A 27,919-nucleotide genomic window follows, 5' to 3' on the forward strand; every position below is an offset into this window, starting at 1 on the left:
TCACTGAAAAGTAAGTGCACATTTTATAACAGGAGTATTATAACCCTTTGTCTTTTTTTTCTTTTTGTAGAATTTTACAAAATCTTTGTGGCTGGTCTTTCCACTCTGATTTTAGTGATAGTCTTGATTTGTTTGTTTTTTTTAAAAAAACACTACGCTGCAGTTTTAAATCTCTATATAGACAAATCTTCCATCTGTGACTTGACAGAAAAGAAGACAGATGTGTGTGAACAGATGGAGGGGAGCCGGGGTGGATTGGGCAGAGGATCTCATGGCCCTGTGCAGAGTGGAGCTCACCTGTGAATTCTGACAGGTAATCCCAGCCACAGTCCAATAACTGCTGGCAACGGTGAACAAAGGAAAGCTTCTGTGCCTCAGGTGAAACAGGATTCTAGAAAAAGTTAATGAAAGGGATAACCAAGTAAGTAGCAAATACGCGTATGCTAAATAGATGTCTGAAGCCACAGACTTTAATATTTGGAGCAAAAGACAAAATATTAAAAACTCAGGTAAATGGACTCTATTTTTTACTAAAAAAGTTTGAAAATATCCCTGTGAAAAGGACCCCACAAAGCCTCTTCGCTATTCTCACCCATCAATTCCTCTTCCAGAAATTTCACAGGAAGTCATATATTTTGAATCTCAAATGAGAACAGGAAAGAATGATAAATAACCAAAATACCAGGAAACCAGCTTCTGTAATCTGAGGGGCAAAATAGTCTCCAAGAATAATGTCCAAGCCCCCCAGGGAAGACAATTTCTCTCCAAGTAGCTGGAACATGGAACGAACCCTCTGTACAAGGCAACTTTGTATTTCTAAAGACTCTAAGGCCAGTAAGAGGTGACAAAACTCATGGCAGAACAGCCTGTATTTGGAGCAGTTTCATTTATCGAGGGTTTTGGATGTGCAAGAGCTTGCTAGGTTAGGGTAGCTGTGTTTGAGGACAATGTGCTGGAAGGAAAGCAGATGAACTATAGGAGAAAGCCTGAACTTCATCAGCCCCAGACCCCATATAACAGCCAACCTACAAGCCACAGCATTGCATTGAGAGCCGGCACTTTCCCGGGTGTACTAGTTTTCTATTGCTGTGTAACAATGATGGCAAACTCAGTGTTTAAAACAACACACACATAGATTATCTCCTAGCTTCCGCGGATCAGAACTCTGAATACAGCTTAATTCTTCTGCTCAGGATCTCACAGGGCTGCAATTCAATTACCCTGTTGGTCGGTGCTGTGGTGGTTTCACCTGAAGCTGTGGTCCCTTCCAATCTCCTGTGTTTGTTGGTAGAATTCAGTTTCTTGTGGCTGTATGACTGACACCCTCAGCTCCTAAAGGTCACTCATAGTTCCTGGCTGTGTGGCCCTCTCCGTAGGCAGTTTACAGCAGAGCAATTTACTGCTTCAAGACCAGTGGGAGAATCTCTCTAGCACATGCTAGCAAGAGGGAGCTACCTATATGTGTTATGTAGGTATATCTTGTTCTCTTTCCCACTCTGTATCCTGTGACATAATCATGGGGGTGGCATCCCATCTACTTTGCCACATTCTGATGGTTAGAAGCAAGTGACAGGTCTTTACACGCCAAAGGAAAGGATTATCCAGGGCATGAACATGGGCCCCCCCCCCATAGTGTCCATCCATCACATCAGGCTTGTGATCCCCTAACCCAGAGTTTCCCAAGGGGTGTACCTGAAACACTAATCCCATAACAATTTTTTTTTAATGGTATCTGAGTCGTACAAGTTTGGAATTGGTGCATGTTCTCTCCACCTCTTGGAGATTCAAAATACACATTAGCATATTAAAGGTACTGAGACTTTCTGGGAATCAATTATGACTGTGCTCAGCAGAAAAAAAAAACAAAAAACAAAAAACTTTGATGATAATGCCTTCAAATGTTGAGTTTTTAAAAAAAGACAAGAAGCTCCAAGAGAGAAAGTTGCTGGCCTGGATTCAATGGGTCAGTCATGTTCGGGCAGATGTCATTGTGATTTTCTTGGCTTTCCCTCATAGTCACCACGAGGGCTGCCTCTGTTCTAGCCATCATGTTTGTATTTATAGCACACGGGACGAGGAAGGAAAATGCCAAGTTGGTCCTCTCGGTTTCATTTATCATGAAAGTATAAGGCTTCTCAGAAACTTTCAACTTCTGCTTCTATCTCATGGTTAGAACAGGATCATGTGGCTGCAAGGAAGACTCATGTTCCTATCTGTGAGGAATACTATGGGAGTAAATATTTAACAATTCTTGCATTGATGGTAAGAAATGGCAAGGGAGATCGGGGTTGAGAGAGCCTTTAGGGGTAGCCAATTATCAGTGTCTGCTTCATGAAGTCTTAAATATGTTTAAATTTTCCATATGATGCTCTAATATGTAACCTCAGAGCCACACCTTCAACAACTTTGCTGTAGTCAGAATGTCTTGGAGTGACAGAACCAAGAAAACTAAACTCCTAACTCTTTGGCCTGGACATCTGACACTAAAGTCTTCTCTGGTTCCTCTCATTCTTGAGACTAGCTCTAGGCTCAACCATGGGGTGAAGGGTGAGCCTCTTGGATGCTTCAACTCATCAGATGTCAGCTGTGCACGGCCACAAGCTTAAAAGGATAGCCTTCTGCCCTCTCAACTTTGAAACCCCAAGACCCAGAAAAGTGCTAGCCCAGCATCCCTCCCTTTCATGCCACAGCCAAGAAAGGCTCCTCGGCCAAGAACCACACCTTGTCACTGGGAAGGGCTCAAGAAAAGTCACTGGGCAGGAAAGAGACCCCAGAGTTCATCCATCTGGTTTCTAATAATAAGTTCTTTTCAAACTCTCCCTTTCCTTTATTTCCGTTTCCCAGTTTCTCTCTCACTTCTTCTTCTGACCCAAAATGGGTGTCAAGGAGTCTCTCTAGTCCCTTTCCTGGTTTTACATCTTCAACAAGATTGATTGACGTCCCTTTATCTCCTCTAGCTTTGCTTGGCATTTTGGCTGTTGACTGCAAAGTGGAGTCTGTGGAGTACTCTTGGCATATTTCAAATGGTTACCGATTTTCAGGTATTATCAGTGTGATGGGGCAACATGGTCTTGTAGAAAGAGAACTGGATGGGATGTTCAGCTCCATTTTAACCAGTAGTGGGACTATCGGCAAGTCAACGAGAAAAACCTTTGCATTACAAAGGGGATGGGGGGAGTGGATCCTGGTTCTCCACCCCATGCAGGATTCCAACAGGAAGTTACCAGTCTAAGAGAGCATTTCCGGAGGCAGCAGACTGCACTTGGGAAAACTTGCCATTGTAAGAAAGGTCGGTGCTCTTAGGGTCAACATTTTGCAGCCTGAGCTCAAGGGCCCACCATCCTCATCCTCAGAAAGAAAAGGCTTCCAAAGGTCAGAGCGCTTGCCCATAATTACACTGATCAGAGCCCAGGTTTTTGGTTCTCTATTAATTTCTTTTTTGATCACCATTCTCCATCCATGGGAAGGGTTCATGTATTCATTCCTACACACTAACTCACTGACTTATTCAACATCTATTTATTTATTGAATGCCTGCTGAATAACTCTATAAGCTATAAGTTAGTCCTAAGGAACTGACAATTCAGAGGAGACATCTGTGCTGCCAATAACAACACAATCTAATAACAACTGTGATGTTGGGGTAGCAGGTAGCTTATAAGTCGTTTGTGTGGTTGAGCAGGGGTTGTCCACTTGGGCTAGGCCTTCCAGAAGGGCCTTGATAGCATCTCTGGGGACAAATGATGTCATTCTAAACAGAACCCTCAATGGGCAATAGTGCTGAGCACTGTTGACTGATGGCAGGGGAATGGACTATTCCGTTTGGCAGAGTGTCCCTGGGCTTGGCCCTGCAGAGCCTCCTATTTTCTCAATTTCACACTTTCTTGTCATTAGGTCCCCCTCCTCACCCTTCTCTCCACAGACTGTATGAAGGATTGTGGGAACATAAGAGGAGGAATACATGGGTCTCCCAGGAAGGAGCAGAAGGTTCCAGAAGTAGCACTCTGCGTAAAGTGTGAGAACAAGAAGTCACCCTGACGGTGACAAGAAGGAGGCCTGGTGGGGTGTGGTGGCTCATGCCTGTGATCCCAGCCCTTTGGGAGGCTGAGGTGGGTGGATCGCTTGAGCTTAGGTATTTGAGACCAGCCTGAGCAATATGGTGAAACCCCATCTCTACAAAAACATACAAAAAATTAGCTGGGCATGGTGGTGTCTGCCTGTAGTCCCAGATACTTGGGAGGCTGAGGTGGGAGGAGGATCACCTGAGCCTGGGAGGTCGAGGCTGTGGTGAGCCATGATCATGCTACTGCACTCCAACATAGGTGACAGAGCAAGACCCTGTGAAAGAAAGAAAGAGAGAAAGAGAGAGAGAGAGAAAGAGAGAGAGAGAGAAAGAGAGAAAGAGAGAGAGAGAGAGAGAAAGAGAGAAAGAAAGAGAGAGAGAAAGAGAGAAAAAAGAAAGAAAGAAAAGAAAGAAAGAGAGAAAGGAAGGAAGGAAGGAAGGAAGGAAGGAAGGAAGGAAGGAAGGAAGGAAGGAAGGAAGGAAAGAAGGAAGGAAGGAAGGAAGGTCTTCCTAGGAGAGGGAGCAGCATTGCAGAGACATGGAGGAGGAGAGGGTTAATGTGTTCTGAGAATAGCAAACAGTTTGGTAATGCCCAGGCACCAGGGGCTGTAGGGCTGGATGGGGCACGAATGCAGGAGGGAGGCTGAGCAGCTCATCCAGGATAATATCAAGGGTCTAATGAAGTCTCCCCATATCTGGTCCTATCTCAGTTTTCCGAGCCCAACAAAGTAGATGTAATCCTTTCTTATTCTCCATATAGAAATCATTAGGTGTATAAACACAAATACCAAAGCCCCAAAATATACACTTTAGAATACTCATCTCTTCTCCAAGCTAAAAAAAACCCAGGGTGGCCCATATGGCCGAATGGCCCTGAGCTCATCCCCCGAGGAACTGATCCAAGCTTCTCTACAGGAGCTACTGTGCACAGGCAAGAACTAGCCTGTGGGGAAGGAAGCCAAACAGCCAGTCAGCTAAGCAAGGTCAACAAAGACTGGGGTAAAGCAGTCATTGCTCAGTAGTGTCTCGCCTCCAGCCTCACGCTCATCATTCAGAAGCCTGTTCCAGTGTCCCCTCCCCTTCATAGCTCCCTTACCTCCCCAGACTGAATTCCTTCTTCCTAGGTATGTTTCTGGACCTTGCATGGACTTGCATAAGTACACATATCACTGTGTGTTATGGTTCACTTAATAACATGTTCTGAGTCTATAAATTCCTTGAAACCAGGAACTATGTCCTAATAATCTTTCTCTCACACAGTGTAACAGGGGGCTTGGTATACAGTAGAAATTCAATAAATATTTATTCAACTAGGCTGAACTTTAGGGTCTGGCAAGAGATGCATTGGATGACTATGATGATCAAAAGAACCATGGCTGAAGAATAGGAGTGGAAAATAATTACAGGGGGATGGCCAATTTGGCACCCCAGTGCCAAAGCTACAAAGAGAGAAAATCTGACTCAAATTCGTTATATGAAAAGAATTTCTCACGACTAGAAAGTCCCAGGAGAACTTCAGGTGAAGCTTGATCTGGGAGCTCAAACAATATTACCGGAATTCAGTCTGTGTCTCCTGCGTTTGCCCTCTGGGCTGTCTTTATTTTCTGTCTCTATGTGGGGCAAGAGTTGCATGGCAGGTCCAGGCCCTCACTGTCCAGGTTTGTGCACAGCTAGAAAGAACATGTGCCCTACTCTCAGTAATACAGGCAAAGTGGCATTGATCATCACCAGCTCTGCTGAAATACTTTCCACCCGGAACCAATCACAGCAGCCAGGGGAGGGGATATTCTGATTTTATAGCTGTAAGATAAAGATGATGGCCAGTCTGCAAGTACTGTGCTCATGGCAAATCATGTAACTCACTCTCTGGTACAAACGGGCCCCCTGCGAGTTTAAGCAGAGGACTGGTTCAAGAGTCATTATCAGGCACCCCAGCTTTGCCTGTGATTAGCATGTGAACAGGGCAAGTCACTTCACACGACTTCCCAGACTTCAATCTCCTTTTCTATGAAATGAAGTTGCTGCATTGTGGATCTCTGTGGGACCCTCTCCAGTGAACTCTCTTGGAAAGATTACCTGCCAAGCTCTACCCTTCCAGCAACGGCACCCTGGAGGCCTGTCTGCCCTAGTTCCTACCCTTGCCCTAGCAGCTCCTCTGGCCATTCCCACCTCCAGCTGCAGGTGTCTAACCACAGATGTCACCTGAGCCTGGAGCCTGGGCATCTGGGTTTGGGTTTCTGTCCTGGATTCCAGGAGTCACTGCCCACCCCAAAGGCCTCGGGCCCTGAGGAGTGCAGAACTTCCAGATGAAGGAGGCTTTATTTACACAGCACCTACACTGAACCACTGGAAAAGTGTCTGAGATGTTTTTGACTTAGGAGCAGGCTGAGGGAGTGCAGTAAGTTTGAGAATGTCAGATTTGATCCAGGAAGACACTAGACCATGGGAGGCAGCAACACGCAACAAGCTCTACTGGGTGGCACTTGGACAGTCTCCGAGGAGAGGGGGTGTCCCTCCCGGCAAGGGACCTTCCACAGCTGGCAGGCAAGACCACCACCCAGAAGGGGAGCAGGGCTAGGGCTGGGGAGCTCCTGGGGAAGAAGGGGGAATTATCTGGGTGATGTCCCTCCACAAGGTGGGGAGTCCCTGGGTCCGAGAGCTCTGAAGGGCAGCAGCGATGTGGGGTCCTTCATAGCCACGGGGTTTGTCTTATCCATGGTCAGCAGATGTTGGGATATGCAAAATAGGTGGGCTCTAAATGGCCAGAAATACAGATGCCCCCAACTTACGATGGGGCTGCCTCCTGCCAAGCCCATCATAAGCTGGAAATGTCTAACCCCATCGAAGGTCAGAGAGCACACCGAATACCCCATCGAAGGTCGGAGAGCGCACGGAATGCCCCATGGAAGGTCGGAGAGCACACCGAATGCGCAGTGCTTTTGCACCATTGTAGAGCTGAAACATTTTTAATGGAACCATTGTAAGTCAGGGACCCTTTGTATGTTTATTTGGATGATATTCCAACCAATTGGATGTGTAAGAATTCGAGTTTAGCACTGGCCGGCTTTGGGCTAATGGTCCTAGACTGCTGTGAATAAATGAACAAGACAGGAACATGTTAGGCCAAGCCACTGAGGCCACGCTTGGCCCGTTCGTATAACAGTGAGATGCAGCTGAGCGAGTATGTCTCCCGGATGTGGGTTCCCCACCAGCTAGGCATGTGTAGAAGCTCCTCCAGATAACATTGAAATTGTCCCCAGAAAACTCAACCCTCCAGGGCCCAAGGAAGTTCCCACTGTGATTTTCTTTCAAGGAATTAAGTAAATAATAATCCTTTAAGTATGAGTGGAACTTTATCCTTTTCAAATCCCTTTCATATTTGCTTCTTGCAACACCCTCTGAGAGAATCAGAATAGGAATGCCCCGCGCCACCGCCCTTCACAGATGGGGACATAGGCTCAGACATGTGAAAAGGACACTTGGGAACAGGAACAGGCACAGCCAGGACAGAAAGCTGGACTCCTAAACTCCTAAACTTCTGACTGCTCTATTTTGCCAAACTGCTGGGGAAGCAGCTGGAAATTGTGCTCATTGAGGGTGAGAGAGGACAGATCAAGACTATTTTCTGTCCTGCGTTCCTGAATTGCACAGATTGACAAAGATTTCATGATCTTGGGCCGTGATCATGAGCCATTTGCTCCTTTTTTTCTTGAGATGGAGTCTCACTCTGTCATCCAGGCTGCAATGCAGTGACATGATCTTGGTTCACTGAAACCTCTCCCTCCTGGGTTCAAGCCATTCTCCTGCCTCAGCCTCCCGAGTAGCTGGGATTACAGGCATGCACCACCATGCCTGCCTAAGTTTTGTATTTTTAGTAGAGATGGAGTTTCACCATGTTAGCCAGGATGGTCTTGAACTCCTGACCTCAGGTGATCTGCCCACTTTGGCCTCCCAAAGTGCTAGGATTATGGGAATGAGCCACTGCACCTGGCTTTTTTTTTTTTTTTTTTTTTTTTAATGAAATAGGGCAGTTCTCACGGAATTTAAAGAGAAAGTGAGCTGGACATGGTGGCTCATGCCTATAATCCCAGGACTTTGGGAGGCCAAGGCAGGTGGATCACCAGGTCAGGAGCTCGAGACCATCCTGGCTAACACGGTGAAACCCCATCTCTACTAAAAATATACAAAATTAGCCAGGTGTGGTGGCACGCACCTGTAGTCCCAGCTACTCTGGCGGCTGAGGCAGGAGAATCACTTCAACCCAGGAGGCAGAGGTTGCAGTGAGCCGAGATCGCGCCACTGCACTCCAGGCTGGGTGACAGAGCAAGACTCCATCTCGAAAAAAAAAAAAAAAAGAAAGAAAAAAGAAAAAGAAAAAAAGAGACAAAGTAGTATCAGTGTCTTTGCTTTGCCTCCCCCACTATCTCAGCTAAACAGGTCCTGAGTCATTTAGGCGTCTCACAGATGGGGGAATGGAGGCCCATGAGAGGATGTCTCTTCCAAGGCCCAGGGCCCTGCAGTGCCTTTTCCCCATCGGGCTTGCTCCAGCCTTTGGGCCCTAGGGGGCGCCAGGGAGCCTCACTGTTCCCAGAATCTATGCTGAGAGGAGAATGTTGCCATCAAAAGCCCAGGGGAGGCCATCTTCAAGACATTGTTCTCCCAGGTCTCGGCAGCACTCCAATCCTGGGGCCCTCAATATCAGAAATCAGTGTTCTAGGGGTCCAAGAGGGGCCTGGCTTCCCTGCCCCACAGGAGTTTAAGGCTCACAGGCTCCTTTTTCCAGGAATGCCTTCATTGCTCCAAAGCCCTTCACCTTCACCAGGAAATAACTCTCCAGGGTGACCCCAGACACTGCCACTGGGATGCCCCAAACTCTCTTCTGGAAGCCACTCCTCGCTCTACCGAGGCCCAAGGGTATTCACCCTGGCCCCAACTTGCTGCAGTCATGTGGTCAACCATTTCCAGAAATGTACTGGTTTGAGGACTGAAAGGTCCACGTCCCGGGAAACCCTTCTGTCCTGTGCAACCTGGGACATTGGTCACTGTATTGTCATCTCCCTCATGGTAGGTCAGCTCCAGCCTAGGGCTCAGCCTAGTTCTCGGACCCCAAGCATGGGTTTTGATTATTACTCCAAACCATGGGCCAAGTAAGAGGTTCCCTCTGCTGATCCATAAGGGTCGGCAGGGCCCTGCCCTGTGCCCAGTTCCACCCCTCTCCAGCCACGGAAACAGACTTAGTTATTATCTTAGCAAACAAGGAGAAACTGTGTGAGTGAAATAGGATGGTACCATTGCCAGAGTAAATAATAATAGTAACTGCATTAAGTCTCTAACAAGTGCCAGGTTCAACACTGGGAGCTTTGTGTGGACTCTTGCATCTAACCCTCACTGCAAACTATGAGGTAGGTCTCTTCCATGCTGGTTCTACGGATGGAGACTTGGCAGCTCAGCAATCATCAGCTTGCCTGAGGTCACCCCGACTCTAAGGGCACAGGCACAAGCTCTTTCAATCACGTTACCCTGGCACCAGGAGACAGCGCATCTGGCTTCTCATCCCAGCTTTTTCATTAGCTAATTACATGACTTTGAGGGAGTCCCTTGGGACCCTGGAGCCTCCAATGCATTGGGTAAATGAGAGCTCTAAGCAAGGTGCTCTCCAAAGCCTTTTTGGGGGTAGCTTAGTGATAGAACATGGGCCCTGGGCTGAGATAGGGCTCAGCTAAATGTTAGTGCTGCCACTTACGACACATGTGGACAGGGACAAGTTACTTAACCTGCCTTCACCTATAAAATCAGGAAACTATCTCCGGTCATTTGTGGTAAGGAGTAAATGAAATGAGGCACCAAAGCTGGTGTTTATTAAAACTTTTTTTTAAATGCCAGTCCTTATTGTTCCAGCTCCTGCATTTTAGGACATTGTGTCCGCCTTCCCCACCTCCTTTCCCCAAGCCCCTATAACAGATCTGTATTGCCCAGAATGCATTGTATGCAGAGCTAGAGAAAACTTCGTGGCTGGGCTTAATGGCTCATGCCTGTAATCCCAGCACTTTGGGAGGCCGAGGCAGGAGGATCACTTGAAGTCAGGAGTTTGAGACCAGCCTGGCCAACATGGTGAAACCCCATCTCTACTAAAAAATACAAAAAATAGCCAGGCATGATAGTACGTGCCTACAAATCCTAGCTACTAGGGAGGCTGAGGCAGGAGAATTGCTTGAACCTGGGAGGCGGAGGTTGCAGATTACACCACTACACTCCAGCCTGGGCAAAAAGAGTGAGACTCCATCTCAAAAAAAAAAAAAAAAAAAAAAAAAAAAAAAAAAAAAAAAAAAAAACAGCGATAATTTCTTGACTCCTTTTCTCAAAATGCTTCCAGAAAATGGAAAAGATGTGTCCATGGTAAACAGAGAGAGGTGGCCCGCAGAGATGGAGGGGAGCAAAAGAGTTGGCTGAGGCCTGACCCAGAAGATAGGAGCCTGTGGTCACTGTGGTCAGTCAAGTTCCAGTTGCCATGGGAGAGCTGGTAAATCCTCCCTTCTAGAATTTCAGAGCACTGACCTGCCTGCCAGGCCCAAGTCTTAAGCTCCAAACCAGGAATGAGCTGCTACTATGGAAAGTGTGATTTTTCTGCAGGATTGAGAAGCCTTCACACTTTTTTAATCACATGAGAATTGCCACCCTGGGATGGATGAGTCGGATAATTGGAACCAGGTGCAGACTTCGTGGCCTGTTCTTTATGAGGCAGACAGTCACACATATTTTGTTGGCTGTGCCATGGACTTTCTTATTTTCCTAACCTAGTCAGGACTTTCTTCCAAACTTCACAGACAGTTTCGAGAAGCCACACGCACTGCCTGCCAGGGGCTGATCAGAAGCTGGGAGGCCACGGTGGTAGACATGCGTTCCAGTGTCACCGAGCCAGGCAATCACTGCGACCCTTGGGTCTGCTCCCTTCCAAAAGGAGCAAGGCTAGCTTTCTTCCAAGGGATCAGGAGATCCTCCCAGCCAATGCAAGGCTGGACCCCTGTGACTCACCCTCGGCATGTGGCTTCTCAAGCAGATTTCCCAGGACACTATAAAAGGCTGGTAGATTATTACTATCTGGTTTCATGTTCCTCCTTTTGTTAAAATTCCTAATATAAGGAAGTGGAGGTGCGGGACTGAAGGAAGCCTCACTTTACAGCCCAACCCCTACTCCCTGGCAGCTCAGCTCTTGCTGTCCCCCCAAGATGGCAAGAGACAGAAGTGTATTTCCCAGGGCCAAGTCGAAGAGCTCCTCCCTTTTCATCTCTCTTCCCTTATCAAGGGTGTTAATCTTACTGGAATTCACTTCAGTACAGCGAATGGGGCCAGAGGGTAGAGGGGAGGAAATGACCCCAAGGTGGCTTTCCTATAAACCTTCCAGGGCCCTGGGAAACTTCCTGGGGGCACTCAGCCCCTGTCACGCCCTCCAGGGACTTGTACCAGGTCCCAAATTCCCAACCCCTGGGGATGGAGACTGAGCCAGGAAAGGTGGGTTAACCGAGAAGGTAGAATGAACCCTCTTACCCCCACTCCAAGATAGACTTTTTAAATATTTTCAAATTGTTTTTAAATGTTCTTACTAGGTATATTTAGTGTGTGTTCATTCCTCTCCTCCCACCCCTAAAGCTATTATTAAATCTATGAGGTATCTGATAACTGGTTATGGATGAAAAGATTGACATAAAGGAATAAGGAAGAAATAGATATTCCCTGTATGTTATCATTCAATATCCTTTTTTTTTTTTTTTTTTTTTTTTTTTTTGCCATTTTCTTCCCATCAGCCTTGGGTTTTAATGGTTTTTATCTACAATTTTTAAAATAATCTTTTTTAAATAATTAAAAACTAATAGCAACTTGTACACCAATGTTTATAACAGCATTATTCACAATGGCCACAAGGTGGGAGCAGCCCGAATGTCTGTTGACAGATGAATGGATAGATTAACTGCAGTCTGTCCATACGATAGATTAACTGTAGTCTGTCCATACAATAGATTAACTGTAGTCTGTCCATACGATAGATTAACTGTAGTCTATCCATATGATAGATTAACTGTAGTCTATCCACATGATGGATTAACTGTAGTCTATCCATATGATGGAATACTATTCAGCATTTAAAAAGAATAAGGCCTGGCGTGGTGGCTCACGTCTGTAATCCCAGCACTTTGGGAGGCTGAGGCAGGCGGACCACGAGGTCGGAAGATTGAGACCATCCTGGCTAACACAGCGAAACCTTGTCTCTACTAAAAATACACAAAATTAGCCGGGCGTGGTGGTGGGTGCCTGTGGTCCCAGCTACTCAGGAGGCTGAGGCAGGAGAATGGCGTGAACCCGGGAGGCGGAGCTTGCAGTGAACGGAGGTCACGCCGCTGCACTCCAGCCTGGGTGACACAGCGAGACTCTGTCTCAAAAAAAAAAAAAAAGAATGATAAATTCTGATTCATGCACCACCATGGATGAACCTTAAGGACATTATGCTAAGTGAAATGAGCCAGACACAAAAGGCTAATACTGTATGATTCTGCTTATATGAGGCTCCTAGAGTAGTCATAGTTGCAGAGATAGAGGTAAAATAGAAGATACCAGGGGTTGGGGAAAGGGAGCATGGGGGAGTTATTGATTGATAAGTACAGCATTTCTGTTTGGGGTGATGAAAAAGTTCTGGAGATGGATGGCAGTGATGGCTGTGGAACATTGTGAATGTCCCTCAGTGCCACTGAACTGTACACTTAAAAATGGTTAAAATGGTAAATTTTATGTTATACACATTTTACCACAGTGAAAAAAAAAAAATTTTAAAGACAAAATTATTCAGGATTCCAAGCTGGTGACAGCAGAGCATTAAACCAAGCACAGGGCTTTCTGGCTCTGGGGCCCTGACCCACGGCACAGGGCACATGCTTGTGAAGCCACCTGCCTGCACCTGGCATTGGGGACAGCAGCAAATCAGACCTGGCCCTGCCAGTGAGAAGCTGTAGATGGAACCAAACCCCGAGACTCTTCCCGACATTGGCTGGGCAGAAAGAGTTCCTGACCTGGGTTCTAAGCACAGAAGATGCTGGAATTTTGGCATGTAGCCTAACTTGTGAAACACTCTTTCCTGACACATGACATTTCATATAGGTGAGGCAACTTTTGGTATTCTTTTAAAATAGAATTGTAGAATCCTGGGTCAATCAAGGGTTCCGTCTTGGAGCTAGGTCTCATCATCACTTTCACCTCTCTGATCTTCCCTCCCGTGAAGATGAGAATCAAACAAGAAAATGCCACGTCATGGTTCCTAGATGAGCATCAGGTCAATGCAAATAGCAGCCACTGAGATCAGAATGCAAATGGCACTGAGAGGTGGTCCTGGGGTGCCACACCCTTGACAGGGTGACAACTTCTGTCCACTGAGAATATGGGAGGAGGTGAGTCAGAGGGAGAAATCACTGATAAAGAACAATGCTCAACTATCGGCTGACCCCTCCCTGCTGATAACATCTCACTCTCTTGAAAAGGCTCAGAGTTTTTCTTTGCAAATTACTAGGGAAAAGGAAGAATCTCTCCACTTGTAGGCAATTTTCCCATCTCTCCTTATAAACAGAAATGTGATCACTGCCAGCCCACCCTTCTCCCCCATCCCTCTCACTGCTGTGCCCTCGCAGTGTCTAGAGTGACCGCAAGACCAAGACCGGGCAAACTCCTGGGGGCCGTCTTTGAGCCATGGCTGCGAGAGAGGGTACAGCCACATTTCAATTTCCTAGACCTTCTTTTTTAATGTGTGAAAGCTTTCCTTAAATCCTTCAGGAAAAATGGCAGTACATTAAAAAAAAAAAAAAAAAAAAAAGTCAAGAGTAAAACAATGACAGCTCTTGCCTCAAATAACTACATGCAGAAATACGTAAGTTATTCCTATAACCTAGCCACTGATGGTGGGTCGGAATAAAAATGCGGACCTGGGAGTTACTTCAATCAAATTGCTTTAATCAAATTATTTGCCCTTTGAGATCCTTCTTGTGTCAAAAAGGGATAATCCTATTTCCCAGAGGTGTTTGGATACCAAATGAAGTTTGCCATAGAAAGTCTAAGAACCCCATTGGACCCACCTTTACATAACATTGGGATCCAAGAACACCTGATGACAGCTCATCCCACACCACAGAACTGAAGCTCAGTGGCTGGTTGCGTACAGGGAGCCAGAAAGGCTTTCCTGCAAAGCTATATTTTAATCAGAATATATCTAAGTCTGTTTCCCTGCCAGGTTACCCAGCAAGATAAGTTTATCCTGTGATGTCGAGTTCGTGGCCCCATGGTTTGACAAGTGCTACCTTAAAGAAAGGGCAGGGCTGAGCACCATGGCCATATTGTCTTTGCTGTAATTTACTTTAAAATGCTGTGGTATAAACAGTACGATGTATCCATGTGAAAATAGCTTATATATTTACTTGCTCAGAATAGGTAATACATTCACATGGTAAAACCATCAAAACAATATGAAATGTATTACAGTGAAAAGTCTTGTTTCCACTACTACCCCTATTGGCCCTATTTCCAATCCTCTTTTCTACCCCTACCCTGATCCCCAGAGGTAACTTACTAGTTTCCTGCGTATCTGTCCAGAGGCTCTTTATGCAATTATAGCAAATACAAATGCAAACCATTATTCCCCTCCAGCTCCATAGAATGCAGCAAATTATTTCCTCAGATGTCTGCACCTTGATCTTTCCCTGAACCCTATATCTTGGGGTGGGGGCCAGTCTTTCTCCACCAGTTCCTGGAGAGCTTCCTTATTTGCTTACTTCAGTAGCACACTGTTCCATTGTGTGATTGCACCAAATTTTCCTTAACGAGTCTCATGAAGGTGGGCATTTTGGTTGTTTCTAGTTGTAAGATGACTTAAGTCAACATCCTGAGAGTGGCTAGTTAGCATTTGAAGCACTAACCACTTGATTTCAAAATTTAAGTCGGAGGGCTCCAGAATTAACTTATGAGGTGATAGAAGTAATTTCTAACTTTTCACTGGTGAAAAGAATGCTGATCAACGTGGTTAACTGGAAAGCTGTTACAATACCCACCACCCGTGAAAACAAGGTCTAAGAAGCCAGCCAGCCCAGCAACCCAGCCCCTCTGGAGTGCAGCCTAGAGTATGAAATCCATCTGACTCTGGGCTTGCCACTTCATGGCAGTGGGGCGGGGGCGGTCTGCCGCTGACTCACCATCAGGATGTTACTCCACCCCCTCCGAGTCCCCATCTGATGCAAGGGGCTTGATGCATGTCTGTGAGTGGGAGCATCCCTGACTTTGGAAGAACAGGTCATTTGATTGCTTTCATGTAGAATTTGGTCTAATACTTGTGCAGGGAATGACAAAAATAACTTTTTTCTCACCCATCGCTAGGTTCATGACCAATAGACCCTATAACAAAACACAGATTAACAAAAGAAAAGAATACAGATTTTCTAAATAAATGTTTTATGTGACATAGGAGATTTCAGAAAGGATAACTGAAAGGAACAGGTAAACGTGCATATTTATGCTTAGGTTTCATGAAGACTGGACAGTCATGGGCAGTATGATTAGCGGACAAAAGGGTATGATCCAATGATAATAAGCTGGGGGAACTTAGCAGGGCGTATCTGTTCAGATTCTTCTGGGTGTCTCTGTCTTTGGCTCTTTTATAGAGAGGGTACCTCTTCAATAAGGATCTTAGATCTACTTCAAGGGAAAAGGGTGAGAGAAGGTGAGAGTGACCTTTCTGCTCCTGTAGCTTTCCCAAATGTCAAGTGGCTGTATTTTGGGGTAACATGTCCTGAACCCCATCACTTGCTTTTGTTGTAACATGCCACTTCAGGGAGAAATTGGGGGAAGGGGACAAAGTGCCTCTATTACTTCCCACTTCTGGAAGCTTCTGAGAGCTCATAGCAAATGCTGGAAGACCAACGTGATTGACTTAGGTCACTCCTGAAAATGATGGAGTTGCCTCTAGTCTTGAAGTCAGAGTGGAAATAGAAAATCAAACTAATAAAAATCACCCTTGAAAATCCCTTAAATTTCCCAAAAAGTATACCACACATGGTTTTGTATATGCAACTTTGGATTCATTCCTGTAATTGTTAGTTAAGACTTCTCTACAACCCTTAATTCAGTTCTTTCATTTCTTCTTCAAGAAATGAAAAACCATCACTCACCTGCCTGGCCACTTGCAAATGGGCTGTATGCTCTCTGTCACCTGGTACAGAGAGCATACACCCATTTTAAATGACCCATATGTTCATTCCACAGGTCTTGCTTGCACTGGTCCAGGCCTTGCTGCTTCCAGTGCTGTCTACCACGATGATGCAAAAGGCCTGATCCCAGAGGTTGGATATGAATCCCCGTAAGTTACATGTGCCTAGGAAGCAACTGCTGTGCCTTCCACGCGGGGCAGCTACAGGAGAGCCCTGAAGAAGTGGGGACTCTCCAGGGACCTGGGTACCAAAATCCAGGACAAAAATGGCTACATGGGAGATACGAAGTTGAGGGTCGGGAGAGAAAGGCAAACTCTTTTTATTAAGGAATAGCTCTGCTAAAACTCAAGTTTAAAGTAAAAAATAAAAATTAAAAAAATAACCCACAAAAAAAAACAAAAAAGGACAGTTCTAAAGAAATTCCATTCTTCAATATTCAACAGACAGTAGAGTGATCCATGGGAACCATAGAATTCCTTGGGAAAAAATGTTCATGACACAATGTTAAAGAGAAAAAGCAAAACAAAAAATGGAACTCATATTTCACACTCACTCTGACTTTAGCTAAGGAGAGACACTAAACTAGGAGAGAACGCACCAAAATGGTTGTTATAATCATGACATTATGAGTGGATGGCTTTTTTTTTTTCTTTTCTCAGTTTTCTAACTTTGTGTGATATGGTTATGGTGTTTTGATAATTTTTAAAAATTATAAATGCAGGAAAGATATACAAAGAAATGAGACAGATTTAAGGCCTGGTGCAGTGGCTTATGCCTGTAATCCCAGCACTTTAGGAGGCCGAGGTGGGCAAATCACCTGAGTTCAGGAGTTCAAGACCAGCCTGACCAACATGGAGAAACCCCATCTCTACTAAAAAAATACAAAAAATTAGCCAGGTGTGGTGGCACATGCCGGAAATCCCAGCCACTCGGGAGGCTGAGGCAGGAGAATCACTTGAACCCAGGAGGTGGAGGTTGCAGTGAGCCAAGACTGCACCATTGCATTCCAGCCTGGGCAACAAGAGTGAAACTCCATCTCAAAAAAAAAAAAAAAAAAAAAAAAGAGGCAGATTTAAAGAATAATAATTATTCGATTGCTGGCAAGATGGCCGAATAGGAACAGCTCCCGTCTGCAGCTCCCAGCAAGATCAATGCAGAAGGTGGGTGATTTCTGAATTTCCAACTGAGGTAACCGGTTCATCTCACTGGGACTGGTTGGACAGTTGGTGCAGCCCACAGAGGGCGAACCAAAGCAGGGTGGGGCATCACCTCACCAGGAAGTGCAAGGGGTCAGGGAATTTTCTCCCCTTCCCAAGGGAAGCTGTGAGGGACTGAGCCTGAGGAACTGATAACTCCGGCCCAAATAATATGCTTTTCCCATGGTTTTCGCAACCCGCAGACCAGGAGATTCTCCCTGGTGCCTACTTCACCAGGACCCTGGGTTTCAAGCACAAAACTGGGCGGTCATTTGGGCAGACACCAAACTAGCTGCAGGAGTTTGTTTTTTTTTTTTTTTCATATCTCAGTGGCGCCTGGAACGCCAGTGAGACAGAACCGTTCACTCCCCTGGAAAGGGGGCTAAAGCCAGGTAGTCTGGCTCAGTGGGTCTCACCCCCACGGAGCCCAGCAAACTAAGATCCACTGGCTTGAAATTCACACTGGCAGCACAACAGCAGTCTGAGATCGACCTGGGACACTCGAGCTTGGTGGGGGAAGGGCTGTCCGCCATTGCTGAGGCTTGAGTAGGTGGTTTTACCCTCACAGTGTAAACAAAGCCACCAGGAAGTTCGAACTGGGCAGAGCCCACAGCAGCTCAGCAAGGCCACTGTGGCCAGACTGCTGGATTTCTCCTCTCTGGGAAGTGCATCTCTGAAACAAAGGCAGCAGCCCCAGTGAGGGACTTATAGATAAAACTCCCAACTCACTGGGACAGAGCATCTGGGGGAAGGGGCGGCTGCAGGCTCAGCTTCAGCAGACTTAAATATGCCTGCCTGACAGCTCTGAAGACAGCAGTGTACCTCCTAGCACAGCATTCGAGCTCTGCTGAGGGTCAGACTGCCTCCTCAAGCCAGTCCCTGACACCCACGTATCCTGACTGGGAGACATCTCCCAGTAGGGGCTGACAGACACCTCATACAGGAGAGCCCTGGCTGGCATCTGGCAGGTACCCTTCTGGGATGAAGCTTCCAGAGGAAAGAACAGGCAGCAATCTTTGCTGTTCTGCAGCCTCCACTGGTGATACCCAGGCAAACAGGGTCTGGAGTGGATCTCTAGCAAATTCTAGCAGACCTGCAGCAGAGGGGCCTGTTAGAAGGAAAACTAATAAATAGAAAGGAAGAGTACGTCCACTCAGAGACCCCATCCAAAGGTCACCAACATCAAAGACCAAAGGTAGATAAATCCACAAAGATGGGGAGAAACCAGTACGAAAAGTTGAAAATTCCAAAAACCAGAATGCCTCTTTTCCTCCAAAGGATAACAACTCCTTGCCAGCAAGGGAATAAAACTGGATGGAGAATGAGTTTGACGAATTGACAAAAGTAGGCTTCAGAAGCTGAGTAATAACAAACTCCTCCGAGCTAAAGGAGCACGTTCTAATCCAATGCAAGGAAGCTAAGAACCTTGAAAAAAGGTTAGATGAATTGCTAACTAGAATAACCAGTTTAGAGAAGAACACAAATGACCTGATGGAGCTGAAAAACACACCATGAGAACTTCATGTAGCATACAAAAGTATCAATAGCCAAATCAATCTGGCAGAAGAAAGGATATCAGAGATTGAAGATCCACTTAATGAAATAAAGTGAGAAGACAAGATTAGAGAAAAAAGAATAAAAAGGAACAATCAAAGCCTCCAAGAAATATGGGACTATGTGAAAAGACCAAATCTACATTTGATTGGTGTACCTGAAAGTGACAGGGAGAATGGAACCAAGTTAGAAAACACTCTTCAGGATATTATCCAGGAGAACTTCCCCAACCTAGCAAGACAGGCCAATATTCAAATTCAGGAAATACAGAGAACACCACAAAGATACTCCTCAAGAAGGGCAACCCCAAGACACATAATAGTCAGACTCACCAAGGTTGAAATTAAGGAAAAAATGTTAAGGGCAGCCAGAGAGAAAGGTCAGGTTACCCACAAAGGGAAGCCCATTAGACTACCAGCGGATCTTTCTGCAGAAACTCTACAAGCCAGAAGAGAGTGGGGGCCAATATTCAACAATCTCAACCCAGAATTTCATTTCCAGCCAAACTAATCTTCATAAGCGATGGAGAAATAAAATCCTTTACAGACAAGCAAATGCTGAGAGATTTTGTCACCACAAGGCCTGCCTTACAAGAGCTCCTGAAGGAAGCACTAAACATGGAAAGGAAAAACTGATACCAGCCACTGCAAAAACATACCAAATTGTAAAGACCATCGACACTATGAAGAAACTGTGTCAGCTAATGGGCAAAATAACCAGCTAGCATCATAATGACGGGATCGAATTCACACATAACAATATTTACCTTAAATGTAAATGGGCTAACTGCTCCAATTAAAAGACACAGACTGGCAAATTGGATAAAGAGTCAAGACCCATCAGTGTGCTGTATTCAGGAGACCCCTCTCACATGCAAAGACACACAGAGGCTTAAAATAAAGGGATAGAAGAATGCTTATCAAGAAAATGGAAAGCAAAAAAAAAAAAAAAAAAAAAAAAAAAAAAAAAGCAGGAATTACAATCATAATATCTGATTTTAAAAAAGACTTTAAACCAACAAAGATCAAAAAAGACAAAGAGCAACATTACATAATGTTAAAGGGATCAATGCAACAAGAGCTAACTATCCTAAATATATATTCACCCAATACAGGAGCACCCAGATTCATAAAGCAAGTTCTTAGAGACCTACAAAGACACTTAGACTCCCATACAATAATAGTGGGAGATTTTCACACCCCACTGTCAATATTAGACAGATCAATGAGACAGAAAATTAACAAGGATATTCAGGGCTTGAACTCAGCTCTGGACCAAGCAGACCTAATAGACATCTACAGAACTCTCCACCTCAAATCAACAGAACATACATTCTTCTCAGCACCTCATCGCACTTATTCTAAAATTGACCACGTAATTAGAAGTAAAACACTCCTCAGCAAATGCAAAAGAACGGAAATCATAACAAACAGTCTCTCAGACCACAGTGCAATCAAATTAGAACTCAGGATTAAGAAACTCACTCAAAATTGCACAGCTACATGGAACTGAACAACCTGCACCTGAATGACTACTGGATAAATAATGAAATGAAGGCAGAAATAAAGATGTTCTTTGAAACCAGTGAGAACAAAGACATAACACACCAGAATCTCTGGGACACACTTAAAGCAGTGTGTGGAGGGAAATTTGTAGCACCGAATGCCCACAAGAGAAAACAGGAAAGATCTAAAATCAACACCCTAACATCACAATTAAAAGAACTAGAGAAGCAAGAGCAAACAAATTCAAAAGCTAGCAGAAGACAAGAAATAACTAAGAACAGAGCAGAACAGAAGGAGATAGAGACAGGAAAAACCCTTCAAAACAATCAATGAATCCAGGAGCTGGTTTTTTGGAAAAAAAAAAAAAAAAAAAATCAGCAAAATAGATAGACCACTAGCCAGACTAATAAAGAAGAAAAGAGAGAAGAATAAAATAGATGCAATAAAAAACAAACTACTATCAGAGAATACTATAAACACCTCTGCAAATAAACTAGAAAATCTAGAAGAAATGGATAAATTCCTGGACACATACACCTTCCCAAGTCTAAACCAGAAAGAAGTTGAATCCCTGAATAGACCAATAATAAGTTTTGAAATTGAGGCAGTAATTAATAGCCTACCAACCAAAAAAAGTCCAGGACCAGACAGATTTACAGCCAAATTCTACCAGAGGTATAAAGAAGAGGTGGTACCATTCCTTCTGAAACTATTCCAAACAATCGAAAAAGAGGGAGTCCTCCCTAACTCATTTTATGAGGCCAACATCATCCTGATACCAAAACCTGGCAGAGACACAACAAAAAAAGAAAATTTCAGGCCAATATCCCTGATGAACATTGGTGCGAAAATCCTCAATAAAATACTGGCAAACCGAATCCACCAGCACATCAAAAAGCTTATCCACCACGATCAAGTCAGCTTCATCTCTGAGATGTAAGGTTGGTTCAACATACACAAATCAATAAATGTAATCCATCATATAAACAGAACCAAAGACAAAAACCACGATTATCTCAATAGATGCAGAAAAGGTCTTCAACAAAATTCAACACCCTTCATGCTAAAAACTCTAAATAAACTAGATATCGATGGAACGCATCTCAAAATAATAAGACCTATTTATGACAAACCCACAGCCAATATCATACTGAATGGGCAAAAACTGGAAGGAGTCCCTTTGAAAACCAGCACAAGACAAGGATGCCCTCTCTCACCACTCCTATTCAACATAGTATTGGAAGTTCTGGTCAGGGCAATCAGGAAAGAGGAAGAAATGAAGAGCGTTCAAATAGGAAAAGAAGTCAAATTGTCCCTGTTTGCAGATGACGTGATTGTATATTTAGAAAACTCCATCATCTCAGCCCCAGATCTCCTTAAGCTGATAAGCAACTTCAGCAAAGTCTCAGGATACAAAATCAATCTGCAAAAATCACAAGCATTCCTATACACCAATAACAGACAAAGAGCCAAATAAGGAGTGAACTCCCATTCACAATTGCTACTAAGAGAATAAAATACCTAGGAATCCAGCTTACAAGGGATGCGAAGGACCTCTTCAAGGAGAACTACATACCACTGCTCAAGGAAATAAGAGAGGACACAAACAAATGGAAAAACATTCCATGCTCATGGATAGGAAGAATCAATATTGGAAAATGGCTATTGTGCCCAAAGTAATTTATACATTCAATGCTATCCCCATCAAGTTACCATTGACTTTCTTCACAGAATTGGAAAAAACTACATTAAACTTCATATGGAACCAAAAAAGAGTCTCCGTAACCAAGACAATCCTAAGCAAAAAGAACAAAGCTGGAGGCAACACACTACCTGACTTCAAACCATATTACAAGGCTACAGTAAGCAAAACAGCATGGTATTGGTACCAAAACAGATATATAGACCAATGGAACAGAACAGAGGCCTCAGAAATAACACCACATATCTACAACCATCTGATCTTTGACAAACCCGACAAAAACAAGCAATGGGGAAAGGATTCCCTATTTAATAAATGGTGTTGGGAAAACTGAAACTGCATCCCTTCCTTACACCTTATACAAAAATTAACTCAAGATGGATTAAAAGCTTAAACGTAAGACCTAACACCATAAAAATCCTAGAAGAAAACCTAGGCAATACCATTCAGGACATAGGCATGGGCAAAGACTTCATGAGTAAAACACCAAAAGCAATGGCAACAAAAGCAAAAATTAACAAATGGGATCTAATTAAACTAAAGAGCTTCTGCACAGCAAAAGAAACTCTCATCAGAGTGAACGGGCAACCTGCAGAATGGGAGAAAATTTTTGCAATTTACCCATCTCACAAAGGGCTAATACCCAGAATCTACAAAGAGCTTAAATGAATTTCCAAGAAAAAAACAACCCCATCAAAAAGTGGGAGAAGGATATGAACAGACACTTCTCAAAAGAAGACATTTATGCAGCCAATAAACATGAAAAAATGCTCATCATCACTGGTCATTAGAGAAATGCAAATCAAAACCACAATGAGATACCATCTCATGCCAGTTAGGATAGCAATCATTAAAAAGTCAGGAAACAACCGATGCTGAAGAGGATGTGGAGAAATAGGAATGCTTTTACACTGTTGGTGGGAGTGTAAATTAGTTCAACCATTGTGGAAGACAGTGTGGCAATTCCTCAAGGATCTAGAACTAGAAATACCATTTGACCTAGCAATCCCATTACTGGGTATATACCCACAGGATTATAAATCATGCTACTATAAAGACACATGCACACACATGTTTATTATGGCAGTACTCACAATAGGAAAGACTTAGAACCAACCCAAATGTCCATCAATGATAGACTGGATTAAGAAAATGTGGCACATATACACCATGGAATACTATGCAGCCATAAAAAAAATGATGAGTTCATGTTCTTTGCAGAGACATGGATGAAGTATCATTCTCAGTAAACTGATACAAGAACAGAAAACTAAACACCGCATGTTCTCACTCATAAGTGGGAGTTGAACGATGGGAACACATGGACACATGGAAGGGAATATCACACACCGGGGCCTGTAGGGGGGTGGGGACAAGGGGAGGGATAGCATTAAGAGAAATACCTAATGTAGGTGACAGGTTGATGGGTGCAGGAAACCACCATGGCCTGTGTATGTCTATGTAACAAACCTGCACATTCTGCACATGTACCCCTGAACTTAAAGTATAATTTTAAAAAATTTAAAAATAATCATTAACACCAATAACTTAAAGCCACCACTGGATTATGTTAAAAGGTTTTGATGAATCTGTGTTCCAAATGCAGAGAGAGAGAGAGAGAAACAAGGGAGTGAGAGAGATTTTGTTCTTTAAATTAAAGCAAATCTATTAGAAGAAATCTGAAAAAGGCTCAAGACTGCCACATCTTCCAGGCCCAGTCTTGCCAGTGGCTCTCGGTAGGCAAAGGCACAGAAAACTGGGCTACAGTTCTGGGCAGGTGCCCAGCAGGCATTCCACAAATGGTAGTTTTCTTAACTCTTGACTTTCCTTTTGGATTCCAGGGGTACATGAGAAGGTTTGTTACATGGGTATATTGCATGATGTTCAGGTTTGGAGCATGAATGATCCTGTCCCAAGGTAAGTGAGCACAGTACCCAATGGGGAGTTTTTCAGCCCATGCCCCCTTCTGCCCACCCGGCTCTAGCAGTCGCCAGTATCTGTTATTTCCATCTTGTTTTTGTGTACTCAATGCTTAGCTCCCACTTATACATGAAAACATGTAACATTATTGTTCCCGGACCAAACCAAGGGTTTGGCTGCTTATTCTCGTGTGCCAATAAGGGATGTAGATGACCTGGGAAAGAAGAGAGATTTTATTTCTGTAACCAATTACAGGGAGAAGGCCTGGAAATTTTCGCCAGGCCAACTCAAAATTACAAAGTTTATATACCTTCTAAGCTACATGTCCACGTGTAAGTGTGCATTCATCTGAAGACATAAGTGATTAACTTTTTAATCTGTAAGGTCTGAGTCTTGAAGACCTTCCTCTGGAGCCTCAGTAAATTTACTTAATCCAGATGGGTGCAGGTGCTGGGGTAATTACCCTTATCTAGTCTCCTGCTAAATCATGGAGGTTTGCGGAGTTCCTTCAGACCCCTAATAAACTTGTTTGTGGAGGTCTGGGGAGTTTCCTCAGACCCTCAATAAAAACTTGTTTAATCCTAAATGGGTCCTGTTAAAGATTCCTTCTTTATCTTGTCATGCTTCAAGGTCCAGAAAAGGCCTGGGCAAAACTCTTGGTGGGCTTTTGTTACATCCCAGCCTTTGTATAAAGACACTGGCTCTTTCCACTTTTAATATTTAACTTACCCACTCAGTCAGTGCTGAAACAGTTGCTATGGAGGCCTGCGTTAGTGAGACCCAGCCTGCCACATTAGGCTTTCTGTTCCTGCATTAATTTGCTTAGGATAATGGCCTCCAGCTGCATCCATGTTGCCACAAAGGACATGATTTCATTCTTCTCGTGGCTGCATAGTGTTCCGTGGTGTATGTACCACATTTTCTTTTATCCAGTCCACCACTGATGGGCACCTAGGTTGATTCCACGTCTCTGCTATTGTGCATAATGCTCCAGTGAACATACACATGCATTTGTAAACGGCCGTTTTCTTGACTTTCATTCCCCTCTAAAATCTGCACAGAGAAGGAATTGGCACGTCAGTGGCTCCTCAGCTCCTTAGCTGTCCCCTTGGCAGTCCCTAGCCCGTTTCTGGCCCTGGCATCAGGAAGCCCCCGGGGAAATGCAGAGCTGTGACCCAGCAGAGCTCGGCAGGGCGCAGTCCTGGGGTCAGGCTCCAGTTTCTGGGAAAGTGCCTACAATTATAGGTGCATAGCTTTTCTCAGTATGAAACCCATACTTCCCCCTTCAACTCCAAACTCCAGCAAAGGAGCTGCCATTGGGAGCATCTTCCTATGAAGATGGGAACAGGAATAGCATGCATCCCCCTGAGTGGCACTAGTGGTGTCCTCTCTTCGGTCTCATAGCCTCCAAAGAAAACCAGGGTGCAAACTAGGGGAGCCTGGTTCTCCCTTGTCAGAAACCACAGCAAGAAGTGAAAAAGCATTCACAGACTGATGAAGGCCTGTGATGTGCCAGACATTTTGCAAGGTTCTAGGCTAATGGGAGAGAGAAAATGTCAACACTGGACCCTATTTGGACGGACTCAGTGCTCTTGAGGTGCTGAGGATGCCCAGAGGAGGGAGTTTCCAGCTGCCCAGGGGAGCCAAGAAAGGCTGTATCAAGGAGACAGGGCCTCAGCTGGGTCTTGAAGAGCAGATAAAACATTAGCCAGGGGCCACATGCCTGTAATCCCAGCACTTTGGGAGGCCAAGGCAGGCAGGTCACTTGAGGTTAGGAGTTCGAGACTCTCCTGACCTATGGTGGAACCCTCTCTCTACTAAAAATACAATAATTAGCCAGGTGTGGTGGTGCACACCTGTCATCCCAGCTACTAGGGAGGCTGAAGCAGGAGAATCGCTTGAACCTGGGAGGCAGAGGCTGCAGTGAGTTGAGCTTGTGCCACTGCACTCCAGCCTAGGTGACCATTTGCCAGATGGAGAAGATGGCAGTTCACTAGACCACTTACCTCAACATTTTACCAAGTACTGGGTGATTTGATTCTGGGCTACAGCCTTCGTAGGAGCTGGGGGCATCAGATTTTCCTGTAAAGACCTCACCTTTTGCCTTTCTGGTGGGTAGAAAATGCTAGAACTTGCAGTGCCCACCAGCTTAGCAAAAGGCCATTCATTCGGCCTCTCCTCAATCCCACCGTGAAACAGGCCTGTGTATAGGCAGCTCAGTGAAGCTCTAGCAGCAACTGCAGGGCAGAAGCTGGCTGGCTCCCGACTGACAACTTGATTTCTCTGCTAACGCCCTACCTCCCCCTACATAAGAATTTCCCTCCTAGACACAAGTTGAAAATAATATACTGATGGCTACTTAGTAACCTCAGTAAGAATTAAAACTGAGGTCATTTGTTCATTTTGGAGAAAGAACTTACCTTTAAATCTTTTATCCTCTTTTGGTGAAGGTTTCCATTTAGGAAAAAAGGTGTCAAACAATCCCTGATTTTTTTTTTTTTTTATCATTTTTATTATTACACCAAATAAATGTTGGGAGTTGCAAGAAAAAAAAAAAGATGACAGAAGAAATTGCAGGGCAAAAGCCCACAAAGGTGGGCTCTGGAAGCTTCTTTAATTGAATTGCAACTCTAGTGAGATTTTGAATAAGTTGCTCTCTGAGCACTTTCCCCAGGTGGGAACCTCCTACCATAATATCTGTGCCTTCTGGGAACCCAAAGGGGAACTTAAATGTTTATCTTTAATAAACACCACTTTACCCCAGAAGGCTAGGCTAGGCTTTGAAAACAGTCAAACAGAAAAGGGTGTGACAGATGAGCGATAGTCAGCTCAACTTCCAGTTTGATCCAAAAATGTAAAAATGTGTTATTTCAAGAATGAGTCATATCATTATAATGGCTTGAGCTTTTTAGTCTCAGAGATTGCACATTTTAGCCGAGAAGTCTCAATGTTCACTCTGAATTGGGCTGCATCTTACAAACATCTCCTCTCTGGATCAGAAACCAGCTACCAGAGCTGACTAGAGATGGGGACGAGTGGGCATTGAGAAAAAACTATTGACTCACTTTGTAAACGAGAAACCCAATAAAGTAAAGACAGCCAGACCACCCACCCACCTTTAGCAAGTCTCCTTAAACCATGTGGATTCATCAACAGCTGTTCGGGGGCATTTCCAGAAACTGCTTCAAGGTCAAGCAGTCTCAGAGATGAGCGGTGGCTATTGACGACGCCACCATCTAGAGCCACTCCACACAGTGGAAGGTAAACAACATCATGTTTGTTGAAAACCAGAAACATTTCAAGAGGTAAGATAGATATGTAAGGTTTTCCAGATATTCCACTATATTTTTCTCTATTGCTGAAATCTTTTAAATATTGCTAAAAATTTACGGATCCACATGAAATATGCTCACCATCATTAATTGCTAAGGAAATGCAAATCAAAGCCACAATAAGGTACCACCTCACACCCATTAGGATGGCTGTAACCAAAGAAACGGAAAATAACAAGTGTTGATGAAGATGTGGGAAAATTGGGGCCCTGGTATGTTGCTGGTGGGTATGCAAAATGGAGCAGCTACTGTGGGAGCCAGTATTGTGGCTCCTCAAAAAAATTTGACATAGATTACCATATGATCAGCAATCCCACTTCTGGGTATGTTCCTCCAAAAAACTGGAAACGAGGACTCAAACGTTATTTGCACACCCCGGTTCATAGCAGCATTATTCAAAATAGCCAAAGGTGG

At 44.5% G+C, this 27,919-nt stretch overlaps 1 long non-coding RNA gene across 2 annotated transcripts in view; it reads right to left on the reverse strand.

The window, feature by feature from the left end:
* LOC105489398 (uncharacterized) overlaps positions 1-27,919 on the reverse strand; it is a 136,693-nt gene that overhangs the window by 65,178 nt on the left and 43,596 nt on the right. For both annotated transcript variants that reach the window (XR_011616884.1, XR_011616885.1), the window contains exon 3: positions 298-391. This is a non-coding gene — a long non-coding RNA (uncharacterized lncRNA). The remainder of the gene's footprint in view (positions 1-297; positions 392-27,919) is intronic.

This window comes from Macaca nemestrina, chromosome 19, assembly GCF_043159975.1.
Source record: "Macaca nemestrina isolate mMacNem1 chromosome 19, mMacNem.hap1, whole genome shotgun sequence".
Taxonomy (NCBI): Eukaryota; Metazoa; Chordata; class Mammalia; order Primates; family Cercopithecidae; genus Macaca; species Macaca nemestrina.